Raw genomic sequence first — 18127 nt, forward strand, 5'->3', positions numbered from 1 at the left:
GTGGAGTGGTTGCTTATGAGTAATCTGGGTGACTTCTGAGGCCCCTCTTGAGTCCGCACCAACAGTGGCCACCACTACCCCACCAGGCTCTGCTCCAGGCCACGCTGCCACTGTGTCCCATGGTTGAGTGGTTTCCCTGGTCGTGGACTGAGTTAGGCTGGAACATTTCTTCAGCTCGGGCTATGGAGTGCAGTGGAGCAGAACACCTGGCCACTATTTGGGCAGCTCTCTTTCCACCCTCCCTCAGGGGGAATTCCCCTTTGTCTCTCACAACTGATCACTGTCCTCAGCCTCTGTTGCTTCTGCCCTGGTGTGGATTCGCTCCCAAGATAGGTAATTGTGTAAGAAGGGAAGAAAAGCAATCAGGTTGGGACCTGTGCTCCTGGGAGGGGACTCAGAAGAAAAGGGAGACAGACTATATGGTTGGGCACCCACCCTGGGAAGTAAGCAGATCAAGCCGCAGACTCAGCATCCCAGTCCTGGGCTCCTACATGGGGAAGACAAGCCCAGTGACTGGTTGGAAAACTGCTGGGACAAAGAGAAGAGCTAGAGAAGCTCAGATTCCACTCATGAGGAGCCCGCACACCCTGGCTAGCCATGTTGCAAGGTGGAGAGAGCAGCTGTCAGGTCCCCTATAAGCATCTCACCACATGCTCTAGCCTGAGCTGAGCAATGGTGCAGCACTGGATCTGGAGCAGCCATGAGCTGGAAGAAGACTTGGCCAGGGAATGCAAAGGTGGTCAGTCCCAAAGCAGAGTCCAAGTGGGGCAGCATTGACCAGTGTCAGTACATAATCAAGTGGGACCTCAGAAGCTGCTCAGATCTCTGTCAGTAGCCAGTTCACCACGGGTCACCTCTCGATGTATGGAGAGAAACCACAAGGGCCCCACCTATCTTGGGAGCGAATCCACAACAGTATTCTTGCCTGGAGAATCCCATGGACAGAGGAGCCTGGTGGGCTACAGTCCATGAGATTGTAAACAGTCGGACATGACTGGGCAACAAACACTTTCACTTTTCAAACACACTTTTATCATAAAATACAGTAATCATGTTCATTGGTATTTACCCAAAGGAGTTGAAAACATATGTCTACACGAAGACTTTCACATGGATGTTTGCAGCAGTTCTATGGATGATTGTCAAAACGTGGGTCAACCAAAATGCCCTTCAGTAGGTGAATGAATAAATAAATTCTTATATATCTGAACAATGGAATATTATTCAGCACTGAAAAGAAATGAGGTATTAAGCCATGAAAAGACATGGGGGAACCTTTATTGTTTATTTATTACTATGTGAAAGAAGCATCTGAGACGTGTACATACTGTATGATTCCACCAATATGCCATTCTGGAAAAGACAAAATTATGGAGACAGTTAAAAGGTCTATTGTTGCCATGGCATAGAGGGTTGTGATGGATAAACAGGTGGAGCACAGAAGGTTCTTAGGGCAGTGAAATACCCTGTGTGATACAATAATGGTGGATACATACCATCACACATTTGTCTAAACCCACAGAATGTACAAAACCGAGAGTGGTCCCTAAAGTAAACTATGGACTTCAGGTGATTATCAGGTTTCAATGTAGGTTCATCAGTTGTAACAAATGTACCACTCTGTGAGACCTGTGGGACACCATCAAACTTACTAATATTCAAATTATGAGAGTTTAAGGAGGAGAGGAGAGAGACCAAGGGGCAGGAATAAATTTTTTTAAAAAAATCTTTAAAATTTTGATAAATTTGATGAAATATAGAAATCTACAAATTTGATAAAATCCATAAACTTATACATACTAATTCTTGCCTGGAAAAATCCATGGACAGAGGAGCCTGGTGGGCTACAGTCCAAAGAGTTGGATATGACTGAGTGAATGACACTTTCATATACATCTTAAGCCTCACATTTATCCTGGTTTCTCTTCCTTTTCTTATAAAGGCATCATTCAGATTTAGTTTAGTTGCTAAGTTGAGTCCGACTCTTTGTGACCCTATGGACTGTTGCCAGCCAGGCTCCTCTATTCATGGGATTTTGCAGTCAAGAATACTGGAGTGGTTTGCCATTTCCTTCTCCAGGGGATCTTCCCAACCCAGGGATTGAACCAAGGTCTCTTAATTACCTCTTTAAAGGTCCTGTGCCCAAATAGAGACACATGAGGTCAGAGTTAGGGCTTGAATATATTAGTTTTGAAGGAACACAATTCAGTCCATAATAATTGTGTAGCCCAAGAACACAATTACACAGTTATAGATGGTCATATCCAATCTATTCTTTTATTGCATTTATGTTACTTATTTCTTCTCTTAATAATTAGCCAAAGTTTCAAGAAACATTTAAGTATAATTGACCCTCTGCTTCTGTGGATTCAAAGACCCATGGATCAAAATTTTTTTAAAAAAATTCCAGAAAGTGTCCAGAAGCAAAATTTGAATTTGCCCCATACTGACATCTATTTACATAGGATTTACATTGTATTTATATACCATTCACATTGCATTAAGCATTATAAGAAATCTAGAGATGATTTAATGCACACAGGAGGATGTGCTTAGATTATATGCAAATACAATGCAATTTATATAAGGACTTGAGCATTCATGGGTTTTTGGTATCTGCAGGAGTCCTGGAGCTAATCCTTCCTGGTTAAGGAGTGATGAGTGTAATAATAATGTTAATGGTCCTCCTGCCTAATTCTCATCTTTAATACAAAGCAATTCTAATCTTCTGCCATTAAGCTTGATATGATAGACATATTTTATAATTATGCATTTTTATGCCTGCATATGTATATTTTTATGTAAGTACATATATATAATAAAAAAAATCAATTACTATTTTAATATTTACTACAGATACTCTTTTATCTGCTTGCCTGTCTCCTCCTTTCCTGCCTTCCTTCCTTCTCTTTATTTTTTCATTCTACTCATGAATGAAGTTTAGCTCTTACTGAATGATTCTTTAGAATTTATTGAAATAAGTATGCTTTTCCTTTCTTTATGCTTAATATGGTGAATTATATTAATCTATTTTCTAATATTGAGCCATATGCATATCTCTGTAGTGCAAAGAAAATCACTTAGTTTTGGTCAATTATTATTTTACTACAGTTTTTGAATTATATTTGCTTTTATTTATGATTTCTGCATCAATATTCATATTGCAAATTAGTTTATCCTTTAAATTTTATATTTTATAGATATGGATAAAAATGACTTTTGAACTTTGTGGGAGAATGTGAGGGTGGGATATTTCAAAAGAACAGCATGTATACTATCTATGGTGAAACAGATCACCTGCTCAGGTGGGATGCATGAGACAAGTGCTCCGGCCTGGTGCACTGGGAAGACCCAGAGGAATCGGGTGGAGAGGGAGGTGGGAGGGGGGATCGGGATTGGGAAAAAAAAGAAAATATAATTTGACTGCTTTTCCTATTTTTCTCTGTTCTCTTAAAGTGTAATTGCATTAGGATTTTCTGCCTCTTGAAAGTTTGACAGAATTCACTTATGGAATCAATTGGCACTTAAAATGTTGTGAAAGCAGTGCATTAGGTCTTAGAAAACCATAGCAGACTGGTTAATATAGATACAATTCAGAAGTTGTATAAACTTTCTTCAGTTTGTTCAATCTCCTTGAGCAGCAGGAGATTAAACAAACAATACATCAAAATTTAAAAACAAAAAAGAAAGGAGACAAACAAAAAGAAGAAAAACAACCTCTTCCAATCTTTGTAGATTGGTTCTGTGCTAGTGCACTTAATTTTTCTTGTTTGTTTTTATTTTTTTTTAATTTTCTTTCTCTCTGTAATTCTTTTTTTTTTTTTTCATTTATTTTTATTAGTTGGAGGCTAATTACTTTACAATATTGTAGTGGTTTTTGCCATACATTGACATGAATCAGTCATGGATTTACATGTGTTCCCCATCCTGAATCCCCCTCCTCATCGCATCCCTCTGGGTCATCCCAGTGCACCAGCCCTGAGCACTTGTCTCATGCATCCAACCTGGACTGGCAATCTGTTTCACACTTGATAATGTACATGTTTCCATGCTGTTCTCTCAGATCATCCCACCCTCACCTTCTCCCATAGAGTCCAAAAGTCTGTTCTATACATCTGTGTCTCTTTTTCTGTTTTGCATATAGGGTTATCGTTACCATCTTTCTAAATTCTAATGAGATGGATAAAACTGGAGCCTATTATACAGAGTGAAGTAAGCCAGAAAGATAAACACCAATACAGTATACTAACGCATATATATATATATGTAATTTAGAAAGATGATAATGATAATCTTGTTTGTTTTTAAATATTTATTTATTTAGCTGTACCAGATCTTAGTTGTAGCACCCAGGATCTTTGATCTTTGTCAGGTGTTGGTTGCAGCATGCAGGATCTAGCTCCCTGACTAGGGATCGAACCTGGGCCCTCTGCATTGGGAGTGTAGTCTTAGCCACTCTACACCAGGGATGTCTTTCTTCTGGTGCACTCTTTTAACTAAGCTTGCTCTGGGCTTATGGATCTGCCCTAGGTGAAAGCTTAAGTCCTTGTCAGATCTTTTCTGAGGATGCATAGTATCTGAGCATATATGTGGCTTCTCTTCCTTGCCTTGAATGATCTGTATTATGTATTTACAATAATCCCTTGTTCCCAGCATCTGGGGGACTATAGTTTACCTTATAGCTTTTGTGGGCAGTGCTCATGGCTTTTCCTGTCTGAGTTCTGATGTAGGCAAAACAGAGTCTAGCACCACGCATCAGCCTTTTGGGTATCCCTCAGATAGGTTTGAATAGATATACAGAACAATTTGTAGGTTAGGTCTGCTTTTCCAGCTCAGTTCTAGGGAGGGAATGGAGAACCAGGCAGGTAGAGCTTGAAGACCAAAATCACTGTCATGCCAGGGAGGGGGTGGGGCAAAGGCTAGTGAAAATGTCACAAAATTTCTTGCCATTTTAAAGATGGCTTTTTCTTGATTGGACATATACAAGATGGCAATAAAACTTTATTTTCCAGAACTCTGGCAAAGTTGATTCAGACAGTTTATATTTTACTCCATATGGTCCACATTTACCTTGTAAAAGATATTGGTTGTCAGTTTTTGTATCTTTATATATTTTATGACCATCTCGATGAGAACTTAGTAAAATGTTAAGCAAAAATGTATTACTAGTTTATCAAGTTGAATCGGAGTTTCAAATATCTCATTTTTTATATATACAGTGATAAATTAATTAATTTTTACTCTAACTGGTGGCTTTACCTCGTTTTCTTGGTTGCACAGGGAAAATAAATTATAATCCACTCATCTCAGTTGGAAAACTTCTTGTCAATGTTGATTCTACTTTTTTTTTTCTTTTGCCTTATATTTGCTATTTTTCTGGGGCTTGCCTGGTGGCTCAGTGGTAAAAAATTCGCCTGCAATGCAGGAGAAATGGATTTGATCCCTGGGTGGGGAAGAGCCCCTGGAGAAGGAAATGGCAACCCACTCCAGTATTTTTGCCTGGAAAATCCCATAGATAGAGGAGCCTGGTGGGCTATGGTCCATGGGGTCGCAGAGTCTGATACGACTGAGAGGCTGAGCACTCATGCATGCTATTTTTCTAGGAGCTGATTTCATTTTATCTACCAAAATGCTGAAGTATTTGGCATTTTTCTTTCTAGTCTCCCATTTCCATATCCATATCTCCCCTAGTTTAATACTTTTTATACCCCAGCAAAGAATACTCTTCCTTCTCTAGCAATTGTCATTTTCCATGTCCTACAGGGTCCAGCACCATAACTTTTATTTAGTAATATTTTCCCAAGTTTCAACTGTATAAACAGCACCAGGAAAACTATGTATACATATTGAATATTTAAAACTGTTTCTTGGATTAGATGCTTCATTAAATGTTTACTCTGTCCCTTAGAGTTCTCTTACCTCTAAATTTCTATGACACTTACTGTTAAAAACATTGATAATAATAGTAATACTCTATTTCTTGTGTCATTATTTCTGGAATGAAAAGATAAAGGTTAGGGAAGGGAGAGGGAAATTGATGTTTTTTGAAAATATCCTCTATACCCAGTTTGCAGGTGTTTTATAAAAAATTAAAGATAAAATATACATAATTATCTCTGTGTTAGATGTATGAGATTTTGGATAACTAGGACAAAGTTATATAACTGACAGGTAGAACAAAACTGGGTGTGCCAAACTTCAGAATCCATCATGTTTTTTCAGCACACAGGCTATATTAGAATAGGTAGTATCTTAAAAGAGCTTTAATATCTTTACCATTCTTCCACATCTAACCTTACCTTCCATTTTTGCTACCATCTGCTCCAGATTCACATCACTTTATCCGTGCAATAGCCTCATAAATTTCCAGCTTTTTCTATTCACTTCCAGCCCTATACACTCAGTCAAACTGATATATAAATTCAAACAAAAGCAAGCTAAACTAAATACCAAACTCAATATTTCACTTTTTCTCAAATCTCTTCAATCATTCTGCATTGGCCTCAGGATACAATGTACATTCCTTAGTTTAGAATTCAAGGCCCTCTAAGATTTTGAGCCCTTTCCTAATGATTCCACCTTTAAATCACATATGTCATACAAACTAAAATGTTCACTATTATAATACTTATACTGCAGAAAGGGAGAATAAGATTAGAGTAAGAGGTAGAAACTGATAATTCCTAAGTTATCTTACCTGATAAATGGCATGCTCTGTAAAAATTTGTACTCTCAAACCCCACCCCACCTCACAACTTGTACAGAGTAGGATCTCAAAGTTGCTTATTGAATGGATTAACAAATGCCTCAGTTTCACCTCTTTCTCCTTTTCCTCATATTGTGCTAAAAAATGAGAGAATCACTCTTAAATGCTGATGTAAATATAAAATTGCTCCCTGGCATTTTATGCAGTGTAGTGTAGTGTTTAAAAACACAGACTTGGAAATCAAACAACCTTATTATAACAGTTACTAAATGTAAGACCCTGGATTTCACCTCTCTTTTCATTTTGATCTTCTCATCTATGAAACTGGGATAGAGATATTTCCCATGTCATAGGGTAGTTATGAGGCCTGGCAAAATGTTGAAATGTATCAACTTTATTTCTAGAATTTATTTCTAGAGCCACATTCTAGAACTTCAGATACAAAGAATATCCAGGCTGGAACGGACCTTTGAAGGGACAGAGATTTTTTTGTGGTATTCCAATAGAAACCATGGCAGCCTTCCTATCAAACCTAGGAGTTCCATTTCTCTCCCAGATTAAAGTTGATTCCTCTGCTTTGTGCTAACTCTCCTTCTACAAACCTACAAACTGAATCTCCCCCAAGGCTGCTGTTCACAATTTGTCCTACACTGAACATTTTCACTGTTTCTTTTAGAAATGCACTAATTAATGAGCGCTACTAATTTAAGCTTATAATCATGACTTGTCCTTTAGTGATACAAAGAGGCCCCATAAGTGTTCACTGAGCAATGAGCAATGCATATGTTTTTTGTCATATGTTAATCCAAAATGCTGGTGTACACTTAGTACTAGGAAATATTCTGTTTTTTGAAAAATTTACCTGAAGTTGCATCAGTAGTAGTAATGTATCTTTACTAGGGAAGGAGCTAAGATTATTAGATATATTTTATCTCTTTTGCCATGTATACTTCTTCATGCTTCCCTCCATTATGCTTCCATTAGAGGTGTAATTATTCCAACAATAAAACAGGAAATTGAGTGCTAATAGGCAGGATGGTGAAAGAGCCCTTTTCTAACAAATCATTAACATATCCTATTGATCTCAAATTTCCTAAATATTTATGGAGGTGAGAAGGAGGGATCCTTGATCATCAAATCTTAAAATATTGGGAAAATCAGTCCTCATAAAAGCTAAAGTAAATTCCAGACAAATAAATATCCAAATAAATATGTCCAAATAAGCAGAGACCAATATAATACATGAAAATGGAAGAATTATAGTGTCCAACATCAAAAAGGGAAACTATCTCAATTAACCTGAACCTATTTATGAATGCTCTTTAATTGGTCAATAAAGGAAGATGAATGTTAACATTGACATTTATCATTACCCCCAAGTCTGCCCTCTTCAACGAAATAATCTTGGATTAGATGTGTTATCAGACTAGCTCAGAGAAAAGTTTCTGAAGTCCACCTTTCAGAAACTAAGAAGCTGCTCCCAAATTCTGTGCATCCACTTAATCGAAATCCTTGAATTCTGCCTCCTGAATATTCTTTATTTATTTTTCTCCCTATATATACATTCCCAGCACTATTTCCTTAGACTGTGTCAATACCAACTGTTTTCTGAAACTTTGCAATACCCTTTCCTGCCTATAGTATAACCCTCACCAATTAATACCCCATAGTGCTAGTGGAATGATCTTCCTAAAACACAGATATGATCATTTTCTTCTACATCAGTTCAGTTCAGTCACTTAGATGTGTCTGACTCTTTGAGACTCCATGGACTGCAGCACACCGGGCTTCCCTGTCCATCACCAACTCCCAGAGCTTGCTAAAACTCATGCCCACTGAGTCGGTAATGCCATCCAACCATCTCATCCTCTGTCTTCCCCTTATCCTCCCGCCTTCAATCTTTCCCAGCATCCAAGTCTTTTCCAATGAGTCAGTTCTTCACATCAGGTGGCCAAATATTAGAGTTTCAGCTTCAGCATCAGTCCTTCCAATGGATATTCAGGGTTGATTTCCTTTAAGATTGACTGGTTTGATCTCCTTGCAGTCCAAGGGACTCTCAAGAGTCTTTCCAACACCACAGTTCTTCTACATAAAATTCCTCATTGTATCCCTATTGCCTCATCTAGAAAACCTCTGCTTCTTTCTCACGACTGCACCTACTATCCCAATAGCATAATATGTTTGACCCTAATATTGTTCTTAGAAAAGTGAAAGGGAGATTAAAATATGCTGATTTCCTTGAGTGGACAAATTATATCATTATTTCATCCCCAGTGACCAGTTCATTTTGTAGCACATATGAGGCATTAAGGAAGTTTCTTTTGAGTGATTAAATGAAGTCTTTCTAAGATTTGGACTGGAGAGAGGATAAATGAGGATTTGGGATTTATACAGATAGCTACCATAAATCTCTTAAACCTCACTTTATTAATAACAATAGCTATAATTTGTTGATTATATACCATATACTAGACTCTGGTGTTCAAAAACAAAACCCTTCCACTGAGGATGTGTTTTTACAATGTCAATACATTGAATGAAATGGCTAAAAATGTTTGATCTTTGATCTTTGCTTGATCATTCTGCTTGATCTTTGGTCCACACAGTTCCATATAACTATTTGTAATTATGTGATTTGGAGAACAATTGATCAACTCTGGTCTGCCTTTTTTCCAGCTTACTTTACACTAAAGATCACATTCATTATTTAGCTTGTTTTCAAAACCATGTTAAGTGATTGAGGCAAGGAGGAGGGTATGAGTGAAGTACCACAGAGGATATGCAAAGTCTTGCTGAGATAATTAAATATTTTCCCTCTTGGTATGTCTTGAATTACGTGTGGAAGAGATTGTTGGCTTTTTTTGTAACCCTTTAGATGAGAGTATTTGGAAGGCAACATGATATCAGTTCTTGTAATACAATAAAGGAGTAATGGCCTGCAAGAAGCCTATTCAATTTTACCAGCTTATTTCTCCTGGAAATCATGTTATTTTGCTAGTTGACACAGTGTGGAAATTATAGCAAGTTCACATTTACTGGCCTTTAAGAAATGTTACAATCACTATTGTAGTACTAAAGCATTTATTTTGTCACAAACAGAAACCTCGGCCCTCTTCCCATTGCATTATGTTCTCTAGCTTTGCAGTTTGGGGTGATACTGGGCCATAATCTGCAGTGGATTATTATTAATATTGGGATGAAGAGTAATTTACAGAATACTTTCTTACAAAGTTGTGGGTTCAAAAGCAAATTCCTTTCTTATGTATATATAAATTTAATAGCTAATTGAAAAAAATTCTCTTTGACATTTCAGAGAAGCAAATTGACTACATGTGAGTTGTTAAATTTAGTATAAATGCTATAACTATATTCTGAATTACCATTAAGTCTAACATATCCAATTGAATTCTACAATCACTAATCAGATAGTATGAGCAGTTCAATTGGTAGTATTTATTATCACCATCATCACCATTATCATTATTTATTGAAATGTCTATTAGATTCTTTGAATATGATATCAAGTTTAGATAACTTGTTTAGTGATATGCAGAAAGCTAGAAAGATTTTTTATATTACACAAATTTATGTTAAGAGGTTTTGCCTAAGAGGTGTCCAAGTATCTCCTTGAAAATATGGCTTTTTTTAAAGCCAATTTCTGTTACCCAACACTTTTGCAGGTATGATAGATAGTTACAATAAATTCATATGGTAGAACTTCTTTTATGGCAGGAATCATCTTAAACTGTAGGTAGGATTTGAAGTCAAAGTTCTAATTGCTTAATGGCTGCTGTTGAGTGAACTGCTTTTTAAAACCAACTGGCATGAAATGGATGCCAGGATGAGGTCTGCTTGAGAAAATTTTTTAAAAATTTGTCACAATTACTCTCAGAAAACTCAATTTAGTGAGGGGATGGATACACAAATAACTATAAGACAAACAACAATCCATGACAACATACTCAAATTGAAGTTCTGGCTAGCTTTGTTCACTGCTTTTGCCCTTCTCCATTTTTGTCTTGATCATGACCGGAAGTAAATGATGTAAGAAAAGGAACACTTAAGCAAACGATAGCATGTGAAAAATGCACTTCAGAAAAAGAGTTACTCCAGGAATTCATATATTTGGCAGAAGACTCAGATCAAAAAGAACCTTTATAAGTCAGTAAGGTGACAAGCAGTCCAAGTGAAAATTGGTAAACAGTTTGAATAAACACTTCACAAAGGAGTCATATGAATGATGAATAAGCTCATTAAAAATTATCACCATCATTTATAAAGAGGGAAATTCAAATCCATACCACAATATGATACCAAGCACTTTCACTCAAATGACAAACATTTAAAAGACTGCAAATAATAAGTGTTGGCAAAGATCTGGAACTCTCATTCATTACTGATAGCAGTGTAAACAGGTAAAACAATTTTTGAGAGTCATTTGGCAGTTTCCTTAGACTTAAACATATACTTACTATATGATGTAGAATTCTACTCCTAGGTATTTACCTATGAGAAATGAAAGTATATGTCCACACTGACTCATCTACAGAGTTCATAGGAGACTTATTCATAATAGTCCAAAACTGGAAACAAAATAAATGATCAACAGATATGATAAACTGTGACAAATCTTTACAATGGATTAGTACTCCAAAATAAAAAGGGAATGGGAGGAATTAAGGAAAGGAACATAGTAAACAAGAGTATGTAAAGAATATACTTCAAAAAAATAATTTCATGAGAAAACTGATCATAGAATGTTTATATAAAAATACTTTGTCATTAAACAGAACATGGACACTAACAGGTTATATATATATATATATATATGTGTGTGTGTGTGTGTGTGTATCAGAGTAGTGATGTAAAATACAGAAATATAAAAAAAGTTTGTGATCATCCATTTCTCATGGATAACATGAAGAAAACAATTAACTATCAAAAATAAAATTTATATTTGATACATCAAGAATTATAGTATAGTTTTGTTGATTTTTGCTATGGTCTCCTTTGTTTTTTTTTTTTTTTTTCATTTATTTCTGCCCTAATTTTTATGATTTCTTTCCTTCTACTAACCCCAGAGCTCTTCATTTCTTCTTTTTTTAGTTGCTTAAGGTGTAAAGTTAGGTTACTTATTTGATTTTCTCTTGTTTCTTGAGATAAGCTTGTACTGCTATGAACCTTCCCTTTAGTACTGATTTTACTGAATCCCATAGGTTTTGGGTTGTTGTGTTTTCATTTTCATTTGTTTCTATGAATATTTTGATTTCTTTTGTTATTTCTTCTGTGATTTGTTGGTTATTTGGAAGCATGTTGTTTAACCTCCATGTGATTGTATTTTTAATAGATTTTTTTTCCTGTAGTTGACATCTAATCTTACCACATTGTGATCAGAAAAGATGCTTGAAATTATTTCAATTTTTTTTGAATTTACCAAGGCTAGATTTATGGCTCAGGATGTGGTCTATCCTGGAGAATGTTCCGTATGCACTTTAGAAAAAGTTGAAATTCATTGTTTTGAGGTAAAATGTCCCATAGATATCAATTAGGTCAAACTGGTCCATTGTATCATTTAAAGTTTGTGTTTCCTTGCTAATTTTCTGTTTGGTTGATCTATCCATTGGTGACAGTGGAGTATTAAAGTCTTCCACTATTATTGTGTTACTGTCAATTTCCCCTTTCATACTTGTTAGCATTTGCCTGACATTGCTGGGCATACACACCAAGGAAATCAGAATTGAAAAAGACGTGTACCCCAATGTTCATTGCAGCACTGTTTACAATTGCTAGGACATGAAAGCAACCTAGATGCCCATCGGCAGACGAATGGATAAGAAAACTGCGGTACATATACACAATGGAATATTACTCAGCTATTAAAAAGAACATATTTGAATCAGTTCTAATGAAGTGGATGAAACTGGAGCCTATTATACAGAGTGAAGTAAGTAAGAAAGAAAAACACCAATACAGTATATTAGCGCATATATATGGAATTTGCAAAGATGGTAACAATGACCCTATATGCGAGACACAAAAGAGACATAGATATAAAGAATAGACTTTTGGACTCTGTGGGAGAAGGCGAGGGTGGGATGATTTGAGGGAATAGCATTGAAACATGTATATTACCATATGTGAAATAGATCACCAGTCTAAGTTCGATACATGAAACAGGGCATTCAAAGCCAGTGCACTGGGACAACCCTGAGGGATGGGATTGGGAGGGAGGTGGGAGAGGGGTTCTGTATGGGGGACACATATACACCCATGGCTGATTCATATCAATGTATGGCAAAAGCCACAACAATATTGTAAAGTTATTAGCCTCCAATTAAGATAAATAAACTAATTTAAAAATTGCAGTATATTCTGCTACAAGAAGATTCAGTGCTACAGTTAAAAGACCTGAGAGAATCAGGCATATTTGAGAAAAAGATGAGATCAAAGTAATTTGAGATGTCCGAAGTACACATAAGTTATATACCTGACAAAACTAGATATAAAAGCATTCATAAAAGTGGTAGAAGAAAAGTTAAGACTTCACTTTCCAGATCAAGTGGTATTTCTTTGCAGTAAAAAAAAAAAAAGTGATATTCATTTTCAGCTCATAAATCTTTAATTCTTACAGCAAAAATAGAAAAAGTTGAACAAACCTAAAATAGACTACTTTTCTTGGACCCTCAGATAACTGAAATCACAGGAAAAACTGCCATTCAAAACTCTGATAAACAGGCAAATATAGAAATCAGTCTACCTAGAAATGAGGCTACTGGAATCACAATGTGGTGGGAAAACTAAAGTGGTAATTTTGGGAAATAACTGAAGGCTAAGTGAGGACTAACTTGAAAGTGAGAAACTTTTCAGTGTACAGTCCTAAGAGTATTCCTACATTTTGTGGGTTTTATTTCCAGGTATTCCACTGGGTTGTCACAATGGAAGTATCCAAGAAAAATCCCCTCACATTTCAGTCAGGGACAGGGGAAAAGTAACCATTTTGAAATATATCATGAGTATTCTCCATAAAAAAAGGCCAACTCTCCAAGGAAAAAAGTCTTTCCCAGAGGCTTATCTAACCCATGGGAAGGACAATTAACTAGTTCTAGCCCCCTGGAGACTTCATGTCTTGCATAAGTGTAGGGGAAAAAATGGCTAAGAAATGCTTCAAAAGGTGAAACACTGTTATTTGATAATAAGATTGTAGAATGATTCCCCTCCCTCACACATTATCAACATTTACAGAGCTCTAGGATAGTAATAGTGGGTTACAATGAAGAGAACTGAAAGCAACAGATCCTATTTAAAGAGGGATTTATACAGAGACCCAAAGACTAGAGAGAAAAACAAGGACTCTGGAGGAATTTAAGACCTCTAGTACTTACAATCTGAGAAATCATTAAACATAGCCAGACTCCTAGCCAGATTAACATATAACCTCACACAGAAGATCGTTTACCTCAGTTCTTATTACTCAATGCATCACAACTGGCTTTCACCCAAGATATAAGGCACGTGAAAGGCAAGGGAATAAAACCCCACCAGTTTACAAAGAAAGCATAAGTCCCAGACTCTTAAACAATTTAAAATAATTATGATTAATGGGTTAGGGGCTCTGTTGTTGTTCAGTCTCTCAGTCGTGTCCAACCCTTTCTGACCTCATGGACTGTAGCATGCCAGGCTTTGCTGTCTTTCACTATTTCCCAAAGTTTGCTCAAACTCATGTCCATTGAGTCGGTGATGCCATCCAACTATCTCATCCTCTCTTGCTCCCTTCTCCTCCTGCCCTCAATCTTTCCCAGCATCAAGGTCTTTTCCAATGGATCAGCTCTTCACATTAGGTGGCCACAGTGTTGGAGCTTCAGCTTCAGCATCAGTCCTTCCAATGAATATTTAGGGTTGATTTCCTCTAGGAATGACTGGTTTGATCTCCTTGCAATCCAAGGGACTCTCAAGAGTCTTCTCCAAAACCACAGTTCAAAAGCATCAATTCTTCAGCACTCAGTTTTCCTTATGGTCCAGCTCTCACATCCATACATGCCTACTGGAAAAACCATAGCTTTGACTATATGGAACTTTATCAGCAATGTGATGTCTCTGCTTTTCAATATCCTGTCTAGGATTACCATAGTTTTTCTTCCAAGGAGCAAGTGTCTTAATTTCATGACTGCAGTTACTGTCCAGTGATTTTGTAACCCAAGAAAATAAAATCTACCACTATTTCTATTTTTTCTCCATCTATTTGTGGTGATTAGACTACAAGGAGATCCTACCAGTCCACCCTAAAGGAGATCAGTCCTGGGTGTTCATTGGAAGGACTGATGTTGAAGCTAAAATTCCAATACTTTGGCCACCTGATGTGAAGAACTGACTCATTTGAAAAGACCCTGATGCTGGGAAAGATTGAAGGTGGGAGGAGAAGTGGATGACAGAGGATGAGATGGTTGCATGGCATCACCGACTCAATGGACATGAGTTTGTGTAGACTCTGGGAGTTGGTGATGGACAGGGAGGCCTGACATGCTGCAGTTCATGGTGTTGCAAAGAGTCAGACATGACTAAGCGACTGAACTGAACTGAACTGAATTTGTGATGAAGTGATGGGACTGGATATCACGATCTTAGCTTTTTGAATGTTGAGTTTTAAGTCAGCTTTTTCATTCCCCTCTTTTAACTTAATCAATAGGCTCTTTAGTTTTTCTTTGCTTTCTGTCATTAGAGTGGTATAATTTGCATATCTGAGGTTATTGATATTTCTTCCAATAATCTTGATTCCAACTTGTGCTTCATCTAGCCCAGCATTCCACATTATGTACTCTTCATACAAGTTAAATGAGCAGGGTGACAATATTCAGCCTTGAGGTACTCCTTTCCCAATTTTGAACCAGTTCATTGTTCCATGTCTGGTTCTAACTGTTACTTCTTAACCTTCATACAGGTTTCTCAGGAGGCAGGTAAGGTGGTCTGGTATTCCCAACTCTTGAAGAATTTTCCACAGCTTGTTGTGATCCACAGAGTCAAAGGCTTTAGCGTAGTCAACAAAGCAGACATAGATGTTTTTCTGGAATTCTCTTGCTTTTTATAATCCAAAATTTCTCAGTTCACATACTGCTGAGGCCTGGCTTGAAGGATTTGGGGCATAATCTTACTAGCATGTGAAATGATTGCAATTTTATTGTAGTTTGAAAATGAGTAGAGTATGAAAGAAAAAGCAAATGAAATTCACTCCACTGTAGTGGGTGAATTTTTTTCTCAGGGGGATACAGGTACTGCTTTATAATATAGTATCCCTGAATAATTTAACACATGAATTACATGTGCTGTGAGCCATTTATTTTCTCTGTTAGAGTGGGAATTTTCATATGGTATGAGCAGGAAGCTGGAATGATCCATGTGCTAATGGATTAGAGTTGGAGATATCAGTGTGAACTCATATTCAGCTTAATATACACACAGAAGGCTACATAGATAAACATTTATAGATATATGTAGATGCACAGGTTAATACACATATTTTCTTGCTCTGTCACTTGAGAGTTCCTAGCATAAATGGTACCTAAGTAAGATCAAACACACCTAGTGCCTAGGTGTTGATTTATCATACCATTCTTCAATAAAAGGAATGAAGACTTTTTGGAGAAACAGCTATTTCTAGGACTATTAGAAGAAATACAGAGAATGAATCTAGAACATTGTATAGTTTCTTAAAGTACACAGATTCTCCAAAAGGAAGTACCTACTTTGATGAGAGCCAATTTAAATTGCTCCCAAGGGCCAAAGTTGGAAAATATTTGAGCAACAAAACAAAGTAGTCAGCACTTTCCACTCTCTAAGTATAGGGTGTGTATAGTGAGTTCCTTCCAGAAAGTACAATATGGAAAGATTAAAAATAAAAGTACCTGTACAGGGGAGGAATCAGGAAAAATACCTCTGCCAAGTTATCAAGGTCACATTAACAGTGACAAATTATGTTAATAGTATGTACCCTTGATATGATGCAATGAAAATGACACTGTATCTCTGTAGTCTTCCTTGCAATAAGACATTACCACAGTTTAAACATGACAAAGACATCACATTAATTCTAATTAAGAGACATTCTACAAAATACCTGACTATCAAAACTATCAAGGTCTTTAAACACGAGGAAATTTGGAAATTTGACATAGCCAAGAGAAGCCAAATGAGACATATAACTAAACTTATGGCCTCTTGAATAAGGTCCTGAAGCAGAAAAAAGGCATTAGGTAAATGCTAAAGAAGTCTGAATGAAGAATGGAGTTTAGTTAGTAATAATATATATAATATTAATTAAGCAAATACAAGTAATGGACCACAATGGGGCAAGTTGTTAATAACAGGGAAAATTGTGTGTGGGATATATGGTAACTCATCGTATAATCTCTTCAGTTTTTCTATAATCTAAAACTGTTCTAAATATAAAGTCTATTTGAAAATGTGAAGGCTGATTAAAACTTAGACATATTCTTCATAATTTGTGAAGCTTAAATACAAAGCATGTATCCTCTTAAATATCTAGGCAATAAAAGTCACCAGAACTTGAGACTGGCTTCAGAACTTCACAGAAAAACACCCATCGCCAAAATAAAACTACAGTGGAATAGGAAGGTAGAGAGAGCCAAGATGTATGACTCAAGAATCTTGTACCTAATCAAGCTACTGTTGTATTAATATTATGAAAATTTTGACAAAAGATATTGTAAACATAAAAAAATTGTACTGAGAAGTAACAGTACACACAAGCATGTTTTGAAATATTTTCTACAATTAGTCAATGGATCAAATTTTAAAAGTCAGCTCTTGGAATTGTGACTTGGGTATGAAAGAACCTACAGGAATCCTTAAAGAAAATACATATTTAAAGTCAAGTAATTTATAGGTTTTGTTATCAAAGAAGAGAAGATAAAATTATAGTAATTGGCAATGTAAATGGATAATATGCCTAACAAAAATTAAAAGGTCAAAGGAAGAAATGATGGAAGGTATTTGAAATTGTAATTTCTGTTACCTTTTTAAACTGAAGAAAAACATTTATTTCTGCTTTATTGACTATGCCAAAGCCTTTGACTGTGTGGATCACAATAAACTGTGAAAACTCTGAAAGAAATGGGAATATCAGACCGCCTGACCTGTCTCTTGAGAAACCTGTATGCAGGTCAGCAAGCAACAGTTAGAACTGGATATGTAACAACACACTGGTTCCAAATAGGGAAAGGAGTACAGTCAAGGCTGTATATTGTCACCCTGCTTAGAGTACATTGTGAGAAATGCTGGGCTGGAAGAAGCACAAGCTGGAATCAAGATTTCCGTGAGAAATACCAATAACCTCAGATATGCAGATGACACCACCCTTATAGCAGAAAGTGAAGAACTAAAGAGCCTCTTGATGAAAGTGAAAAAGGA

This window comes from Cervus canadensis, chromosome X (genome assembly GCF_019320065.1).
Source record: "Cervus canadensis isolate Bull #8, Minnesota chromosome X, ASM1932006v1, whole genome shotgun sequence".
Lineage (NCBI taxonomy): Eukaryota > Metazoa > Chordata > Mammalia > Artiodactyla > Cervidae > Cervus > Cervus canadensis.